We start from the raw sequence: 20,457 nt of genomic DNA on the forward strand, positions 1-20,457 counted from the left end.
GCCAAACTACTGTCTGCAATGGGTTGTATAATTAAATATTAATTATACACTTGTATAATAAAATGATAATACATGTTACACATGAGAACTTAGAAGATTAATTCATATTCTAGTAATAAGAGCCAACATTTTATTGAGTACCTATGCTCAGCCAGGCACTCTCCTAAGTAATCACTTCTGATCTCCAAAACAGCCCCATGCACTAAGAACTGCCAACATCCCATTTTACAGGGGAGGAAATGAATTCAGCAATTAGACAACTCATTGGGATTATATAAGTGGCAGAGTCTGGATTTGAACCCAGCTCTGTCTGATGCTAGAGTCCTGATACTTAATGACAATTCTATACTTTACTGCCTCCTGGTATTCAGCTTTATATACTGATATTTCACTGAAAAAAAAATGCATTGATTTTATTATTCTTTTTAATGTTTGAAACCACAGCTATAAATGGGGTGATAAGACGAGGGGGATTTCCAGTCAATGAGGGACTAGGTCAGAGCTGATGGTTGGTGTTGACACATATGTTCTGACAGTTTCAGTGTGAAGGATGGACTGGTATAGGCTGGGCCCCTGCTGCAGAAATATTCTAGCAACATCTCCCAAAGGAGGAGGAGAGGCAACCAGAGAGAATGAACTTCCCTAAAAGGATAAAGCGAAGGCTCTTGCTTTATACAGGAACCCTTTGTATCCAGCCCCAACCAATCACATCCCGGGCATTGCTGAGCCCCTAACTTGTGCCTGGGCAGGTCTGCCTCCAGGAGCCCCTGTTTGCCGCCTCCACAGACAGAACCTGATGATTAGTAAAGGGAAAATAAGAGCAGTCCAAGCAAGGAGGCAGCTGGCCCAGAGCCCCCCCAGGGGAGGGGCAGGGCCTGAGAAGGGGTGTTAGTGGGGGCAGGGGGAGGGCTGGGGTGCCTCATGGAGGAGACCTGGGGGCTGGGCCCAGGGCAAGCCCACCTCTCCCTGCAGTCCTTGTGTCTGGGTCACCAGCCAAGGGGATTGGAGCTGAGAGCCCAACCTCTCACCACCAGCTCAGCCGCTTCCCCTGCCCTCCCAGGTCAATGAAAAGCAGGCCTCATTTCACTTCTGTACTTGAGAGGCTGCCATGTGCCACCAGAGGCACATATGGAGTTTGGTACCTCTGGAGGTTGTGGGAAATACCAGAAAGTCTCCTAATCGGTCAACTCCTCCAGAGTCGTCTTATCTAGCCTGGCATGCCGTAGGCATCAATCAACAGATGGTGAACTAAATGGAAATCTTAAAATGCATGCGTCATAGGTCATACTGGAGCAAACTAAACTGGAGTTTGGAATATTTAGTACGAAATCTTTACCACATACTTAGTGGCTTGAAACGACACAAGGTCACTATCTCACAGTTCTGGCCGTCGGATGTCCAAACGGGTTTTTCACTGGACTCAAATCAAGATGTTGGCAGGGGACTTCCCTGGTGGTCCAGTGCTCAAGAATCTGCCTGTCAATGCTGGGGACGTGGGTCCAATCCCTGGTCCGGGAAGATTTTACATGCCACAGGGCAACGAAGCCCGTGTGTCACAGCTACTGAAGATGACATGCTCTGGAACCTGAACACTGCAACCACTGAAGCTCGAGCGCCTACAGTCCCTGCCACAGGAGAAGCCCCTGCTCACCACAACTAGAGAAAGCCCACGCACAGCACCAGACACCCAGAGCCGCCAAAAACAGTTAATAATAATAAAAAAAGATGTTGGCAGGGCTTCATTCCCCTCTAGAGGCTCTAGTTTTTGTTGTTCAGTTGCCCAGTCATGTCCAACTCAGCAACACCACAGACTGCAGCAGGCCAGGCCTCCCTGTCCCTCACCATCTCCCAGAGTTTGCCCAAGTTTATGTCCATTGCATCGGTGATGCCATCCAACCATCTCATCCCCTGTCACCCTCTTCTCCTTCTGTCTTCAATCTTCCCCAGCATCAGGGCCTTTTCAGTGAAAAAGCTCTTCACATCAGGTGACCGAAGTATTGGAGCGTCAGCTTCAGCATCAGTCCTTCCAATGAGTATTCAAGGTTGATTTCCTTTAAGATTAACTGGTTGGATCTCCTTGCTGTCCAAGAGACTCTCAAGAGTCTTCTCCAGCACCACAGTTCGAAAGCATCAATTCTTCGGCGCTCTGCCTTCTTTACGGTCCAGCTCTCACAACTGTACATGACTACTGGAAAGATCAAAGCCTTGACTATACGGACCTTTGTTGCCCAAGTGATGTCTTTGCTTTTTGACACAGGTTTGTTGTAGCTTTCCTGTCAAGAAGCAATCATCTAAGGCTCTAAGGGGAATGTAAAAGGTTCTATTTCCCTGCCTTTTCCAGCTCTGCAGCCCCCTGCACTCCTTAGCTCGGGGCTGCTCCCCCATCTTCAAAGTCAGTAACACTGTCTCTCTCTGGCCTTTCTCCATGGTCGTGTCTCCTCTGACTCCCTTCTGCCTTGCTCTTCCTCTTTTAAGGATTATTATGATTACACTGGACCCATCTGGATAATTCAGGACACTCTCCCTATTTTAAGGTCTCACCTTAAAATTAAATTAACAACGTTAATTCCATTTGCAACCTTAATTCTCCTTGGCGATATAAGGTGACATAGTTGCCAGGACATGGACATCTGTGGAGTGCCATTATTCAGCCTATCACAAACTTCATAAGGTCAAACTGTATGAGACCACCAGTGTCTCGCTAAAAGGTAAAAATATTAATTAACACTTATCAACCACCTACTACATACAAGGCATACCACTAAGTAATTTCACATATATTATCTTATTTAATTGCAGTTAATGTTCAAAGAGAAGTAGTAACTACTACTACTAGTAAACCAGATCATGTTATTCACCTCTAAAATCCTCTGATAGTTTTCCATATGTTTTAGGGAAAAACTCAGTCTTCTGGCAGCCCCTTGGGATCTAACTTTGGCCCGACTCCCAGCTCCATTTCCCACCAGCTTCCCCTCGACCTCCAAGCTTCAACCATGGGAGCCTTTCGGTTCCTTGAACTTCTGTGGCTGCACCTGCAGACCCCTCTTTCTGGAACATTCATCCCCAAGATCGTCGACCCTCTCTCGTTATTCAGATCTCTAGCCTATTCACTGCCACATCCCCAACTCCTAAAATAGTGCTTAGCACATAGTAGGCACATGATACACATTTATAAATGAACTAATCTGAATTATGCCAGTGAGGAAACGAGACGATAAGGCCAAGTTCACAGAGCTGGTCAGCTGGAATTCCAACTCAGAGCATACTCAACACCCCAGCCTCTCAACGAGCCACCCCCAAGCTCCTCATCAGACACCACTAGGCCAGCTGGGAGGTGCAGGGATGGCAAACACTAGCTCAAGCTCTTGAGCAGTCCCCCGTTCACTGGACGGCACTGAAATAGTGACAGAACCTACTAACCAGGCACCACGGCCAAGTCAATCAGTGAGCCTAACGGAGGCTGGTCTACACTCTCGACTGGGAGAGCTATGAAACCAGATCGGGAGGAGACATGGTCACGGCAAACCAAGAATTCCTTATCAGGGGAATACAATCCAGATGAACTGTTGGGCTAATCTAGTGGAATTGAGGCCTCCGAAATGAACCTTAAAAAAGAAAAAAGTTCCAATCTGCAAAGGAAGTGATTTTTCCATATTCTAACAATCAGAAATATGCTTTTTAAGCATCAGAATTTTCATTCCACGTTGCTGTCATTTTGGGGGAATTTAAATAGACGACATGCTTTCCTATGGGTGACAGCAACAGCAGTCCTGCAATGCCATTATTTTAGGCATGACAGGGGAGGCCATTGCATCACGGATTCCCAGAGACTGAAATCCCAAGCAAGCTAACCACATTGAAGAACTCTTTTAAAATTCCTTGCAGGAGCTCTGAAAAACCAAACACATTAGTAGAGAGCCAGCAACCATCAGGAGAGCATTGTAACAATGGCACCACTATAGGAGGACTTTTGTCCCTTCTCATATTCCTTCCTGCCCCAACTGCAGATAAGAGAAATAGGAGGAGGGAATGGAGAGAGCGAAAGGCCACGCCAGGCCCACCCCCTACACCCATGCCGGAGTTGTGGGGCAGGCTGGGCCAGGGGGAGTGGAAGAGCATGGAATTGGAAGGGAAGCTGAAGTTTTGATTTCAGACTGGACTAGGCCTTCAAACCTACAGGTGAGTCCTAATTCCTTAAATGTCCTCATAGCTGGACATGCAATCCACCTAAGATGTCACAGAGCATGTTTTAAGGCAGTGCTCAGGCTAGGGAGGGCTCTTTCCTGACTGAACTCCAATGAAGTCAGCTGATTCAATAAATTTGTTACAGGCTAAAAATCAAACAACCAACAGAATATCATTTTTTGGCTAGCAAGTTTATAAGGTAAAATAAATAAATAAATAAATAATGCCCAGTTTTGATGAGAGAGAAGAGAACTGAGTATCCCCAAATACTTCTGGTATGTCTTAGCCCATTCGGGCCACTATAACAAAATACCACAGTCTGGGTGGCTTATAAACTACAGAAACTTAATTCTCATGGTCTTGTGTGTCAATTTGGCTAGGCTATAGTACCCAGTTATTGAATCAAAAGCTAGATGTTGCTACGAAGGTATTTCTATAGATAGGATTAACACTAAGTGAAAAAGATTACCCTCTGTAGTGTGGGCAGATCTGATCAGTTCAAGGCCTTACAAACACAAACTGAGATTTCCCATAAGAGAGGAGATTCTGCCTCAAGACTACAGCAGTAATTCTTGCCCGAGTATCCAGCTTGCTGGCCTGCCTTACAGGTTTCAGATCTGCCAATCCTGTAAACATGTACACCAACCCCCTGAGACAAATCTCTTCAAATATATGTGTGTGTGTGTGTATCTCTTAGTACAAATGCTTATGTGTGTCTGTATGTTATGTGTCTGTATGCGTGTATATGTATATACAATATACAAATACAGATATATTTCCACTGGTTCTGTTTCTCTGGAGAACCCTGACTGATAAACACCATGAGTCTAATTCTGTTAAAAACATTTATGTTACAAATTACATTGCAAAAGCTTGAGTCCCATAACTGAATATACAGTATGATTATTTTGTTAAAATATTAGATATACAAATGAGAGAGAAAACATCCAAATTAGCAATAAAAAGACTATGGTTTATTTTAATGTTTGTCTTGATATTTAATATTTTTTAAAATTTTTATAAGCATGTATTTCTTTTATGATCAGGGAAATCATAGTTACAATCTGATTTGCATTGAATCCTGCAATTTCAGTGTCCACTGAGAGGGAGACTACACAATTTTAGGCAATCTGAAGAAAAGAACATCCTTCACCATTTCACCTGCTTCTCGAGTGACAAACTATATTCTCAGCATTTCCTCCAGACCTGTCCCAGCCCTTTTTTCTTGTGTCCCATTTGGCCTCTTGCCCTGTCCTTCATTGTCTCAAATAAAATACCCATTAGATGGGCGAGGCAGTGACTTTCATTATCCTTGTTTTATAAACGAGGAAACTGAGGCTAAGAGGGTTTAAGTGGTTTGTACATAGATACCCAGCTGGTAATTGACATAGCCCAAATTCCCTCCTTTGTAAACTGGAAAGCCAGGCACATGTGAGTGATCCCATATGGACCGTGTGAGAACCATGTCAATTACATTCTGAGGTCTCCTCCCCAGCCTGCCACAGCCTTCCTCAGTGACATCAGACAATGGCTCATTAATCTCCAGGAGAGATGTGGATGGCCAGGGTCAGGTGCCAGGACCAAAAGGACTCTGGGTTTGGCCACACGTCCAAGCACCCTGGCCAGGGCTTCTGATGACTCAAGCCCCACAGCTGGAAGTGAGCAGGACCACCCACACTGCCCCAAATGGGGCCAAACTCAGTGCTTTCTTTCCAGTCCCCATCTAGTGATTGGCGCAAGGTCCTGGCCATCTGCCATCCCATGCCCATGAGGGCTGGCCCCACCACAGAAGACTTAGGCTACCAAAGCAATTCCAACTGCTGGCAGCATCAAGTTCTTGGACTGGGCTCTAGCATAAAGGGCTTTCCTTCTTCCCCCTCCTGGGCCTGCTGAGACTGAGTGTACTCTTGAATCCCGTTAGGACTGGATCCTTTCCCTGGGACCCCGACACCCACCTTGGCATCCCCAGGGAGCAGGGTCTGCATGTACCATGATCCCTACCACAAATGGGCTGATCTTCCCAAATCGTGAGCCCTTCACCTCCAACACGAGAGCCCCAGGATGCCCTGCTGTCACCTGCAACCCCAAGACCTAAAGGTCATCCAGGCTGGAATAACACTTGGTTGTTTGCTGAACAAATGAATAAACAAACTACACACAGGCCATAACTCAGGTCCTGGCCAGCCTCCTATCTAAGCGTTCCCTAGTGATTAAAAATAAGTGCTATATTAAATGGTAAGCCAGTTAGATGGCTTCATGGGGTGCAAGTTTATAAGAAATTCTAAAACATCCCTGGAATAAATTGAAAATATGGTACCAGTTAACTCGAGTTTCCATACTGCTTCCTCCATACTGATAAAGCATAATAGGTCCCCCTGTGTCAAAGAAGATGATGCACTTGGTGGGATGGGGAGGAAAGGCACAGTCCTCTTGGAAAGCTACTTTGGATAAAGCTGTTTGCACTGCCCAATGTGCAAACTGCAAGGTGTAACAAGAGGCCATACCACCAAGCCCGAAACCAGTGAGCTGACAGGATCCTGAGTTCAGCAGGTCCAGGTCTGCTGAAATTTAAAAACCAAACTAACCCTAGCCATTAGACCTATTTAGGGGAATAAGTGATGTATCTGAGTAACTATTAAACTCCCTTTTTAAATATTTTTCAAGATGTTGCTTAGCTCAGAAAATGATGCAAAATAAAAACACTGTCATCCCTTTGTCTTATTGTGAAGACAAACAGCCAACTTCTCCCCATCTGCCCTACATAAATGCTAAACACATACTTCAGTTGTTTGGTCTGATATTGGTCTGGGTCCCACAGCAGAACCCCTCAGGCCAAATGCCCAGAGCGCTGGCGGGGGAACACAGTGGGGGCTCCGATCAGCTTCTGATCATCAGCTCTCTACCCCGAGGGTTGTATAGGGTCCCCATGCCCTTAGAGGACTAATCAGGGCACCTGCTCTCCATCCAGGTGACATCAAAGCCACAGACTCCTGCTCACGGCAAAACTGGAAAACCAAGAGGATCCCTCTCCCTGTCTCTCCACACCCTTATTATCAATAGAAGAGGTGGGGGAAGGGGAACGTAAAGGAGGAGGCAGAGTGAAGTAGGGGTTCCACACTGATAGGGATTCCAAGTAGGGGTTCCTCCTTGGAAAGAGGGAGAGAAGAGGAAACAGAGAAAAGTGGACAGGGCCTTAGAGATGGCGCCCGCCTTACTGGCCTCTGTGAGAAGGGAGGAGGCTGCCAAGACACTTGCTGGTGGGGTTGACAGCATGTGCGTTAGCACAAAGATTTAATAGGCAGAGCTAATAGAGCAGGATCGAGAAATGCCTTCTTCATTGTGCCAAGTACAGCACAGAGGAGTTACCATCAGCATCAGAAAATGTATTCGGGTTTCTGGGACTGAGTTAAGGTCCAGCATGGAGACTCAACCACTGAAACACACAATCAGAAAGGTATTAAACTTTGAGATGGAGGGCCAGACCCAGGAGAAAAACAAGCTCCTTCTTATTACCTGCAACAAAGCTGAATATACACATTGATATCCCTTTGGAACTGTGAGGAAAGGCAACAGCTCATGGCTTCGTTTTTACTGAGAGCTTATTATGCACCAGGCACTCTATGTGCCTGACATGTATTAATTCATCTCACATCATGAGAAACATACCAACAGTATCTTCTTTGCAGAAAGAAAGCAAGAGGCACAATAAGGTTAAGTCATTTTCAATTTTCCAGAAGTGCCACTGAGAATAAGCAAGAGCAATCCTGTAGAAGAATCTGTGACCAAGGGGGAAAAGAGGAAGTTAATTACACAGTATCCATCAAATTAGCTGGGGACTTCCCTGGTGGTCTAGTGGTTAAGAATCTGCCTTCCAATGCCGTGGATGAGGGTTCAACCCCTGGTTGGGGAACTAAGATCCCATACGCCTCAGGCAACTGAGACCATGTGTCACAACTAGAGAGAAGCCTGTGTGCCACCACCAAGAGTTGATGCCAAAAATAAAAAAAAAAAAGTGTTTCTTAGGTAACACCCCCTGAGCCCTTACCACTTGTTGCTCCAAATCCCCTCTCTGGCACAGCTGGGCTGGACCAGTGGATGAGATGTTTATCCCCTGGCTCCCTCCCTGTCAGGCCATGGTTTGCTCTTCTACAGCTACAGCTTTCTTCCCAGCTGCTGGTCAGTGCCCCATCCCTTGCCCCTTAAAGGCTCACAGGTAGGATCTGTTCCCAGCTGCTGTCGGCCCTGGGGTGCCTTGCCATCCTTGGTTTCCTTCAACTCCACCCACATCACTTGGGTCCCTTCATCACTCTCTCTGATTACCTTATCACGGATGCCAACTGCTCCCCGCCAGGCTCCCAACTGATACGTGAAATTCTGAGCTCTTACCATGCATTGTTAATTCCCACATCAACCCTTGTAGGTGAAATTATTATTCTCACTCTACTATAGGTGGGGAACTTGAGGATTCTGATGGGTTGGCTCACTGCCCAAAGTCATACAGCTAGTTAAGTGGCAACGTCTGGGTCTGACATATGTAGTTGTATTTCTAAACATCTACTCTCCTTAACCACTATGTAATATTGGCCCACTAACCTAAATTGGATCAAATGTCTTAGCTTACTCGACTGTCTTGGTTGTTCTATTTTAGTAAAAGGAGGACACATTTTTAGTGCCATTAAACACCTGACCTGTGATGATGACTTCCCAATCCTATTGCTCCCCAAAGGCTACTGTTCTACCACTGGACATAAAAGAGAGCTGGTGGTGAATAACTGCATTCCAAAAAAAATCAATCTTATAAAGCAGGGGATATGCAACCCCATGGACTATATAGTCCATGGAATTCTCCAGGCCAGAATACTGGAGTGGGTAGCCTTTCCCTTCTCCAGGAGATCTTCCCAACCCAGGAATCGAACCAGGGTCTTCTGCATTGCAGGCAGATTCTTTGCCAACTGAGCTATCAGGGAAGTCCATCTCATTTCCCAGATAATCCTATAAAATTCAGCACAACAATCATCAGCTTCAAAGACTCATGATCAATGTGAACACCAATGCCAGAGAAGCTGGGCAGCTCCAGCATTTTCCACTGAATGATGTGTGCTACAAAACACCTATTTTGCAAGAGGTTAATAGATGCTTCTTGAAAAGTAGGAAGTTTTATAAATATTGTATCCTATATGTTACTTAGCTCCTGCTTTAGAAATTCAAAGAGAGTATTAAGCCTTGATAGGAAGAAAAGAAGTTCCTTTAACCTAGCTTTTTCTAAACTAATTTGAACCTTGTGTATTTTTTTTTGAATGGATGCTTATTAATAGCTTTCCTAAGTATGAAATTAAATAATTTCCAGTCTCAATTCCCTTAATGTCTATGTATTTTAGCTAGCTAAAATTATTTGCCCTTATGGTAACTATAGGTTCCAATTAGGGTCTTTCGCATTGCTTAAAAATATCCACCAACCCTGGAAGGGGACTGGAGGTTTGTAAAGGTGAGAATCACCTGCAGTGGAATATTCTGGTGCCACTACCACTGCCACACCTGCCATTGGCACAGACTTTGAAAGGGCACATGGAGAAATCACGTCTCACTGACAAAGATCTCCTGATATTAACTGTGAAAGTGGAAAGTTGCTCAGTTGTGTCTGACTTTTTGCGACCCCATGAACTATACAGTCCATGGAATTCTCCAGGCCAGAATACTGGAGTGAGTAGCCTTTCCCTTCTCCAGGGGATCTTCTCAACTCAGGGATCGAACCCAGGTCTCCCGAATTGCAGGTGGATTCTTTACCAGCTGAGCTACAAGGGAAGCCTAAGAATACCAGAGTGGGTAGCCTATCCCCTCTCTAGCAGATCTTCCTAACCCAGGAGTCGAACGGGGTCTCCTGCATTGCAGGAGGATTCTTTACCAACTGAGCTATAAGGGAAGCCCAATATTAACTAAGAGCTCTCAGCAAATCCCTTTAAGGGAAACACAGGTCCACATCTATTGCCAGACCTCAGCCTGCACTGCTCCTCGGGCCTCACTTTGCCTACACTGCTAGTAAAGCACACAGCACATGGGAACATGGTTAAATATTTGTACTCAGACATCTAGACTTTCCTAAACTCATCCCGATTTCAAAAATGCTTCCTACTTTCCCCATCACTAACAAAAATACATCAGAAATCCCAGCAGATCAGTAGTTTCAAAAACTGCTTGATTCAAGTTGGCATGTGATAGTTACAAAAAAGACAAAATCTGACACTAACACACAAACCAAAGGAAAAGAAAAAAAAAAAGAAAAATATTTTTGAGCAAAAAATTGAAAATACTCAAGAAATATCCCCAATTTAGTCTGTTGGGTGTTATAACAAACTGCCATGTACGAGGTGTCTTACAAACAACAGAACTTTATTTCTCACAGTCCGAAGGGTCAGCATCTAAGATCAAGGCACCAGCATGGTTGTGTGCAGCTGATGCATTCTCACCGGGTCCTCACATCGTGGAAGCAGGCAGGGGCTCTCTCTGGAGCCCCTGTGATAAAGGCACTAACCTCTCTCTGATCACCTCACAAAGGCCCCACCCACTAACACTGCCACTTGGGGGTTAGGATTTCAATATAGAAATTTGGGAGAACACATTCATTCAGATAACAGTCCCATATAGGGAACTGCCTGGCGGGCTAGTGGTTAGGACTCCAAGCTTTCACTGCAGAAGGCCCACGTTCTATCCCTGGTCAAAACACTAAGATCCCATAAACTGCATTGTATGGCCAAATCAAACAAAGAAACACCACAGTCCCAATACTTGCTACATTGTCTATGTATACTATTTGGTCTGAATTCAGATGGCTTATTCTAAAGATGGGACCATCAAGACCATATAAAGCCATCCCCTAATTCTGGCAGCAGAGAAAAGAGAGAAAAGAGGAAGGACCCAGAAAAAGGAGAGACCATACATCAGCAAGTACAGACTTTCTGTACAGATTGACTTGGCCTCCAACTTAAAGTAGCTTGAAATCTGTTCAAAGTAATAACAGTCAAGTATAAAGCAAAAGAGGAAATATAAATGGCTACACGCATGGAAAATGTCCAACCTCACCAGTAATCAGAGAAATTAAAAACAATTAAGGTTGTTCTCATTAATTAAATTATAATTACGAATGCAGAAAAGGATGTTGTTCAGCAGACACTTTCATAGACTACTGCTGGGAGCATATATTGGCATATCCCCTTTTGGTAATAACTACCAAGAAATTGAAAAGGTTTCATATTGTTTGACCCAGTAATTCCATTCTAGGAAATCTACCCTATGGAAATATTAAATATGGAAAAGCAATCAGACTAAAACTGTTCAACATCATACTTTTATCATGGCAAATAAATGGAAATATACTGAACTGCATGACAGAAGGACTAGGTCGGTCATCTATAGTACATTAATCAGATGGAATATTATAATATCATAGTCGTTAAAGACTAAATTCTTATATTCAAGAATTATTTATAGTGAACATCGTAACAGGAAATACAGTGAGAAAAAGAAATGTGAAGAAACGAAAAATAAAATTTTTTTAAATTCTGGAAAACATGCTAAAATGGAAACAGTGTCTAAGTCAATGCAGTTTGCAGAGTGATTCACAGGACAGCAGCAGTCTGTGAACTGCATGTTACCCTATCAGGAAAATAATTCTAGAGTGTGCATTTGGAAACTTTTAGCAATTTAGTATTGCTGCGACATCCAAGCACATGTCTCATGGAACTGCGAGTTGAACAGGGTGCAGACCAGCTTGAATGCTGTCAAACTGGGATGGAAGTTCCAGGTTACACAAGCTGCACAGTAGTCACACACAGTGGGACACCACAGTCCACAGTGGACTGGAAATACGAAAGAACTGGCCCTTCATGTGGACCACTGGTCTAGGTGATAGCACTGGGGATAATTTAGTCTTCCTCTTCTGTATTTTTCAAAATTGGTAGAATGTTATATTGCTATGATAAGAAAAAAAACCCGTTTTTATTTTTTAAATGCAACTAAAAAGAGGAAAATAAATGTCACTTAACTGTTATAACTTTGGAAAACTTTCCTACAGAAATATATAAACATATAGTGGGAGGCAGGAAGACACAGTGGTTAGGAAGATAAGATTTCAGAGCTGACAGTCTGGGTTTGAACCCTGGATCCACTACTCCATTATTTACCAGCCATGGGCTAGTAGCTTAACCTCTCCGTGCCTCGGTTGATTCATGCATAAAATGGGGATAATAATAGAACCTATTTCACGGTGACTCATAGGGTTTGGCAGAATTAAATGAGTCAACACACATAAGACCCTGGAACATAATAAGCTCTATATAAATGTTCACTCTTATTATTACAAATCATAGGCAGGGATGAGAGCTACAGCCAAAACACATTTCCCAATGTCTTATTTGCAAAATGGGTCAAAAGGAACAGTAGAAATAGTAGTCATAACAACAACTAATATTAAGAGCTTGTGTGCCAGGTCCCAAGCTAAGTTTCTGACATGAATCAGCTTATCCATTATTAACAACATTAGAGATTGGTACTAAGTTCATCCCATCCTTTCTGCAGAGGGGAAAACTGAGGTTTAGAGAAATGAAGTGACTTGCCCAGGGTCACCAAGCTCATAGGTGTGTCTCCCTCTAGGGCACTGAGCTGGGCACAGGAGGACAGGGGTCCCCAGACGCTTGACTGAGAGCCCTTTGAAAGCAGAAACACACTGTCTTGTTCCCAGGGGGAGCCAGGGTCACCAGCCTATTCAAGGACCAGGCCACAAGAAAAAGCCAGGACTCGTTTGCAGCCCCCTCACTGGGTCCCCCTCAGCCAGGCCGGCCACCAGTGGCTGTGCTCCACAGCCTGGTCCGGGTATTGCTCTTAGGGAGTGACCTAAGCCCTGAGGAAGGCAGCTGTTGGAATGTGATGGGAGGATGCAGAGACTCGTGAGTCATTTCACTCCCCCTCCTCGCTGTGGTCCTGGATACAATTTATTACACTGGACTTTCGGCTCCTGGTTGGCTGGGGGTTGGTGGAGCAGTCATCCCTAAAAGGAAATCAATCTGTTAGCTGGTCCCATCTCTCCCTGCCGTAGGGGCTGGAGGCAGAAGGACACTGGCAGGACCCAGCTGTTTCCGGGTCTGGAGGGATTCAAGGAGGCTTGTGGGATGCTCAGCAAGACCCTGGCTTCAGCCATCCACTGGGGGATGTTCTCCTGTAATTTTCTCCACCAATGAGAAATCTGGGCCCTCTGCAGCACAGAGCATCCATTCCAGAAGAGTGTGAAATCTCTACATATTTATCCTGAAAGTTGAAGGGAGAAAACAAAAACCCTTCCCTCAGAGAACAGGGATAGGGGGCCTGGGAGTAGACAGTTAAGATCATACAGAATTTTGCCTTGAAATCCAGAACATTCTATCTATACTAGAAGTCTGAGAGCTAAAATTGTATGGCCAAGGAAAAGCATTTCCAATAAAACTACAGTTCAGGACAACTTTAGTTTTTCTTCCCAAGTATTTCCTTTTTAGTGAGCAATTTGGTAATAACCAACAAAATTCAAACAGAACAAATTTTTGACTCAGCAATTTCACCTCTAAGAATTCACTGTACAAATAAACAGATACAGAATGTTTTCATTTGCAAGCCTTTACAATGCAGCATTTGGAGTAGCAAAATACTACAAAAAAATTAAATGTCCATTGATAGGGAACTGCTTAAATGTTAACAGTGGCACATCCAGACAGTGTATAAAAATGTTTATTAAAAAAATAATAAATCCATATGTGAAAGATACTCAAGATAAACGAGTATGTGAAAAGTATAAACTGCTGAATGCTCTTTTGGAGAAGGCAATGGCACCCCACTCCAGTACTCTTGCCTGGAAAATCCCATGGATGGAGGAGCCTGGTAGGCTGCAGTCCATGGGGTCGCCAAGAGTCGGACACGACTGAGCGACTTCACTTTCACTTTTTACTTTCATGCATTGGAGAAGGAAATGGCAACGCACTCCGGTGTTCTTGCCTGGAGAATCCCAGGGATGGGAGAGCCTGGTGGGCTGCCGTCTATGGGGTCACACAGAGTCAGCCACGACTGAAGCGACTTAGCAGGAGCAGCAGCATCTGAATGCTCTTTCCAGCTATTCCAGGGAAAGCATAAACATATGCTTCATAAGACAATACCTGACACCGCACTATCATCATCAGATTCACTGTTATCTCGAAAGCCTGAGAGCTGGAAAGGAAATGGGCCCTTCCTTACTTTCCAGTTCATATATTTCTTGCCTCTTTGAATTTTTTTATCATAAATATCTTTAGTTTAATAAACACAGAAGCAATAATATCATCTGGCCATACATACGAGGTAAGTTCCATGGGAGACAAGACACAGCTATCCCTATGGCCTTGACAGTGTCTCCCAGGGACGCATATATATGGAATGCCCCCTGGGGATCAGGCCCCGCTTTAAACACTTTGCAAGTACCAGTTCGTTTAACCCTCATGACGCCTCTGTGAAGTGGGTACTAGTAACATCCCATTTCACAGATGAGGAAACTGGGGCTCAGAGAGACTCCCTGGTTACACACCCACTATGTAGTAGGACCAGGGAGTCTGGCAGGCTCTAGAGCCAGAAACCTCCCGACTGGGTTGCCTCTTAATAAATGTTTGTTGAACAAAGAAATGGACAAACTAGAAAAGCTGCCACCACCTTTAAGGCCAGAGAAACTGTAAATCATTAGCCACTTACTATTGATACTGTTTTATTCATCACTGCTAATTATTATTATTGGCGAAAGAAAAACTATTCAGAAAAGTGAAAGTCGCTCAGTCGTGTCTGACTCTTTGCAACCTCATGACTGTAATCCAGTCCATGTAATTCCACAGACTGGAATTCTTTGATAAGAATACTGGAGGGGGTAGCCATTCCCTTTTCCAGGGGATCTTCCCGACCCAGGGATAGAATCTGGGTCTCCCACATTGCAGGAGGATTCTTTACCATCTGAGCCACGGAAGCTATGCAGAAAAAGCCAGTTGTTTTAGAGTGAGTGATGCACTGAATTTGAATATGAAGAAACAAATTATGCTCCCTGCTCTACCACCTAGCAGCTGAGAGACCTTGGACAAGTCACTTCACCTCTCTGAGCCCCAGTTTCCCCACCTGTAAAATGTACATGACAGGATCTCCTATGGTTATTGCAAGGATTAAATGCAACATCATACATGAAAGCCCCTCTGTGCTGGACATACCTGGGATACGTGAAAAAATAGGAAAAGATGTTGAGGATGGAATAAACTATGCTCAGAGCACTGCCAAGCCAACCCTCATCTTTTTCAACCTGCTAAGTTTTTTAAGTGAGCTGAAAAACTTATTCATATATACACCAATGATCTGAGGAGAAAATCAGGGTTTTAATTGTTCTCATCCTGCCTCTAGAATATTGATTTAGGACATTTAATACCATCTCCAAATGCCAGGCTTAATTTGCATCAAGTTGGAAGCCGGGTTGCTAAGCGGTAGATGTTGATCTTAGGCGGGGGCTTGGGAAAGCCAGCAGCCCACCTTCCTGCTGGCCCACGGCCAGCCAAGAGCTGGCTTCACCTGGGACTCCGGAGAACAGGCATGCTGAGGAGGCGGCATCTTTGATGGATTTTCACCGTTTAATTAAAGTGCAGCTGGGGCCTGGGGCCAAGCTGTACCTTTCAGCAAGATATTTATCACAGGCTGCACAAGCAGTCTGTGTATCTGAGGCCATTTGGCCAGGGCAGAGCCTGACTTTGACCTGGCCTCTCCTCATCCAGGAAGCCTGTGCTCCCGCCTTTTGGAGGCCCTGGGGCTCTTTTTCAGAAGCTCCATTCTCCAGACACTAAACCCTGCCTCCAGGTGTATCTCAAATTACAATTCCAACACCAGCCAATGGCTCCCAGAGCCCTGGAAGAGCTGCTCCACAAAACATCCCAGGCCGCTCAGCTGGTCTTCAGCAAACTCATTTAGTGCTCTGAGCCCACCCTCAGCACTTCATTTACCATCCGGGGGCTGCAGAAAGTCCATTCATTAAAGTCTGATTCAAAGTCTCCTTTTTTATTATAATTATTATGGAAAACTTCAAATAGACTCCAAAATGAGAGACTAGTACCACAGTCCTCCACGGACTCATCACCATCCTACAACTGGCAAATCATGGTCACTTCTCCACCAACATTGTATGATTGGAAGCAAATCCTAGACATTCGATCATGTTGTCCATAAACATTCAGGATGTATTTTGAAACTATAAGGAAGGAGTTTTTTTCTTTTTTAATATGGCCATCCTACAAATTAACAATGATTCCTTAGTGTCATCACATCCCCAGTGTTTACATTTTCCCCACTGTCTCATAAATGACAGAAAGTTTGGATCTTAGAAGCAAGATCCAAACACGGTTCTGGCTGGGTTTTGAATGGGACCTACAGTGTGTCTGGCTTTCTCATTTTCTCTTCCCTTCAGCCCCCACCTTGTACCACGGGGTTTTGTGTAAGGGCCTTTCGGAGCCCAGAGACACTGCTTACTTATGTGGCCTTGGACACATAACCAGCTTCCTTGCCTGGAAAATGGGACCAGTAATAATTCCCTATCTCCTGGGTAATTGTGACGATTAAATAAAGCAGAACATGTAAAATGCATAGAGCCATGTCTGGAACAGAGCAAACACTCAATATCTGTTCTCATGGTTATTGTTTTCTGAAGATAGCAACTTTGACAGAATTCCCAAGCACAGCAACCAGGCAGCCACATACAGTTATAGGTGGGAAGAAAACTGAGAAAAAACTGGTGCAGTCCACCACATTTTTCTCAGGCTTTGAGCCACTGTTCATGGTGAGGAGGTAGAATGTGCTGATGTAGAGTCAGTCTTTGGTCCCAAACTGCCAGGGTTCAAATCTCATGTCTTCCACTTGCTAGCAGTGGCATAATGACGGATACACTTGCCAAAGCTCATTTCCTTTCCCTCCGGGCAGACAACTCAGCTGCTCTGTCTCACGGCCTCTCACATGGAGGTCTGGCCCCATAACTGAGTTCTGGCCAGTGGTAAGTGGACAGAAGTGATCATGTAGGTGTCTGACCCATAAAAACCTCCCACTGCAGTCCTAGTCTCTCTCTCACCAACTGGGTGACTGATGAGGGTTCAAAGAACCTGGAAGAGGCAGAGCCATAGGGGTAAGGGGTCTGGGATCACTGAATGACCGTGCGGAGGGCAATTTAGTCAAGAACGCTGCCACTGGGTTCTGTTATAAACAAGAAATACATTTTTACGTGTTAAGCTTCTGAGAAATGGGGGCTTATCTATTACCGCTGCTAGTGGCAATGGCAACCCACTCCAATACTCTTGCCTGGAAAATCCCATGGACGGAGGAGCCTGGTAGGCTGCAGTCCATGGGGTCGCTAAGAGTCAGACACGACTGAGCGACTTCACTTTCACTTTTCACTTTCATGCATTGGAGAAGGAAATGGCAACCCACTCCAGTGTTCTTGCCTGGAGAATCCCAGGGATGGGGAAGCCTGGTGGGCTGCCGTCCATGAGGTCACACAGAGTCGGACACGACTGAAGCGACTTAGCAGCAGCAGTGTTACCTTAAGTAGTACACTAGCCTTGACCTTGAGCAAGTTACCTGGCCTATCTGTCCCTTACTTTCCACATCTGTTAACGGGCAAAGATGCTAATAATACCCATTTCATAGCGTTGTTACAAAGATCCAATAAGGTAATGTACGTAAAGCATCTACTGCATTCTCTGGCCCATAACAGCACAAAGCTCTTATGTAATTGTTGTCATTGTTATGTTAATATTATTATTTGAAAAGTAATGTTGTAATACCAAGAATTTCCACATTTCACTTAAATGGACATGTTCTAAATCTTTGCTGGTTTTCTGGCATATTTTTTCTTTAACAATTTGGGGCTAAAATTGTATTCCAGCCAAACAATTTCTCATTTAATAATGCAAATCAGCGGTGTAATAGGATGATGACAATTTGCTTCACAGGAAATAGTTCAGAAATACAGTCATTCTACAAGATGAAGATGCACCTAGTACAAGGTGTGGCATGTCTCCTGGGCTCCCAGCCAACATCTGAAACATGGGAGGGTGAGACTTCGCCAGGCTTCCCCTTTCTGCATGAGCAGGCAGAACTCCCATCCCGCTCAGGACAAAGGAGATGTGCATTGAACTCCATGGAATTTTATAAGCCTAAGTGCCCAGGAAGACCTACAAGTGGCCAAAAAGCACGTGGAAAGAGGCTCAACATCATTAGCCATTACGGAGATGCAAATAAAAACCACAATGAGACCCACCGGAAGGGCTACAGTCAAAAACACAGATAACAAGCAGGGCTGGCGAGGATGTGGAAGCATTAGATCCCTCATACACTGCTGGTGAACAGGTAAAGCGGTGCAACCTGGCAGTTCTTCAAAATGTTAAGCATAGCGTCAGCATAAATGCCAGCAATGGCACTCCGAGGTTTATACCCAAGAGAAATGAAAACATGCCCACACAAAAACTTAATCTGAAAATTGACAGCTACATTCTTCGTAATAGCCAAAAAACTACAAACCATGCAAATGCCTATCAACTGATGAATGGATAAACAAAATGCAGTGTATCTATGTAATAGAAGATTGTTTAGTCATGAAAAGGAATGCAGTGCTGATACAAGCCGCAACATGGACGGACTTTGAAAATAAGTGAAAAAAATCAGTCACAAAAGACCACATATCACAGAACTCCATTTCTATGCAATGCCCTGAACAGGCAAATCTGGAGAGACAGAATATATGATGGTTACCTGGGAGGAGGAGAATGGAGAGGAGAGGGGGAGAGATTGCTAACAGGTACAGGTTATCTTTTGGGGGCAGTGAGACTGTTCTAAACTGAACTGAACTGAATGTTCCAAAATTGTTTATATCAATGGTTGTATAAGTTTGAATATACTAAAAACTACTGCGTTATACCACTTAAATGAGTTAACTGTATCTCAATAAAGCTGCAGTATTTTTTTGAAGTGCCCACTCTTTCACATAAACCAGACCACCTCTCCTCTGGACTCGAGCTGTCATCAGAAACCAGAGCACTTTCTCACCTCATCAGAAGCCTTTGAGAATTATGTGCCCTGTGTTAAAATCCAGGTGCATCTCTGTGCACAATTTACAGTGCCATGACCCACACGTATTAATGAGTCTGAAGCTCAGGGGAGAGGTCACGGTAGCTTGGGCAGTTACCAGCACATCCAGGCAGGAGATGCAATTGTCATCCACACTTCCATGAAAACTGATGATCCAACACAACTGTCCAACCCTAGTGATACAAGCAAGGTGTGTTTGAGGTTTGATTTGTTTGGTTTTCGGGGTTTTTTTTCCATTTAAGAACATAAGCGAGACCATGAATCACACTTCCAAGAACCAGAAATGCTGAAAGGGCTAGGTAGCTGGGAGCACAAATTACTTAAATTGATGTCGTATCATCTGAAAAGCTGATGTTCAAGCCTCACAAACTGAATGACAATTGCTATCTATCTAATTCATGGCCCTGGACTCCTGTTTTCCACCGGCTCCAACACCAATTTAAGCAATTCTGAACTTTGATCTCCGCAGCAGAATGTCTCAGATTTATTGAAGTGTCAGGTCCCAATTGTGCTAACATCCACCCCTGGCAGGGCCATTACAAGGTGTGAAATCTGGGTGCCCCTCACCCCAGCCAAGTTCAGCACAGGAACAATCAGAAGGAATCAACCTGCCTCTCCTGACCATCATGGAAGCCTTGTAATTTACCATAATGACAGGTGTGGAGGAAAAGCAGGTGAAGGGATCATGCTGTTCTCCAGGCGCTTGGACATGCACTGGAGGGGCTGCTGAGCCTCGCCACCCTCAGCCAAGAGGCAGCTGCTTCTCCTTGCAAGGGGCTACCTCGGGACTTGCCTGTATCCTGAGTTGTTTAAGGTGGAATTGTGTTACTCTTCTTCTGCCTTTTGCAAACAGCATCAAAACTGTCAGTTCCAACTGCCCCTGTTTCTCCCAACTGTCATCATTAACTAGCTGTCATCTGCAGCTCGACCCACCAGGGCTGGGAGCCCAGGATAGCTCAGCCTTATGTTAAGTCAGGAACCCCCTACCCTACCCCGAGAGGAAAGTTTATTTCCAAGCCTGGAGTCTAGGGGAGGTACGTGAGGCAAAACCCAGGCATCCTGTGAGCCTTGGCAGCCTCCCCCGCCTACCTCTACTCCAGGGGAAGTGGTGAACCCTGAGTCCACACC

General features: G+C 44.7%; 1 protein-coding gene across 1 annotated transcript in view; it reads right to left on the minus strand.

Moving 5' to 3' along the window:
• PARVA (parvin alpha) overlaps positions 1-20,457 on the minus strand; it is a 167,173-nt gene that overhangs the window by 135,550 nt on the left and 11,166 nt on the right. The gene's annotated exons all lie outside the window — the stretch shown is intronic.

This window comes from Ovis canadensis, chromosome 15 (assembly GCF_042477335.2).
Source record: "Ovis canadensis isolate MfBH-ARS-UI-01 breed Bighorn chromosome 15, ARS-UI_OviCan_v2, whole genome shotgun sequence".
Classification (NCBI taxonomy): domain Eukaryota; kingdom Metazoa; phylum Chordata; class Mammalia; order Artiodactyla; family Bovidae; genus Ovis; species Ovis canadensis.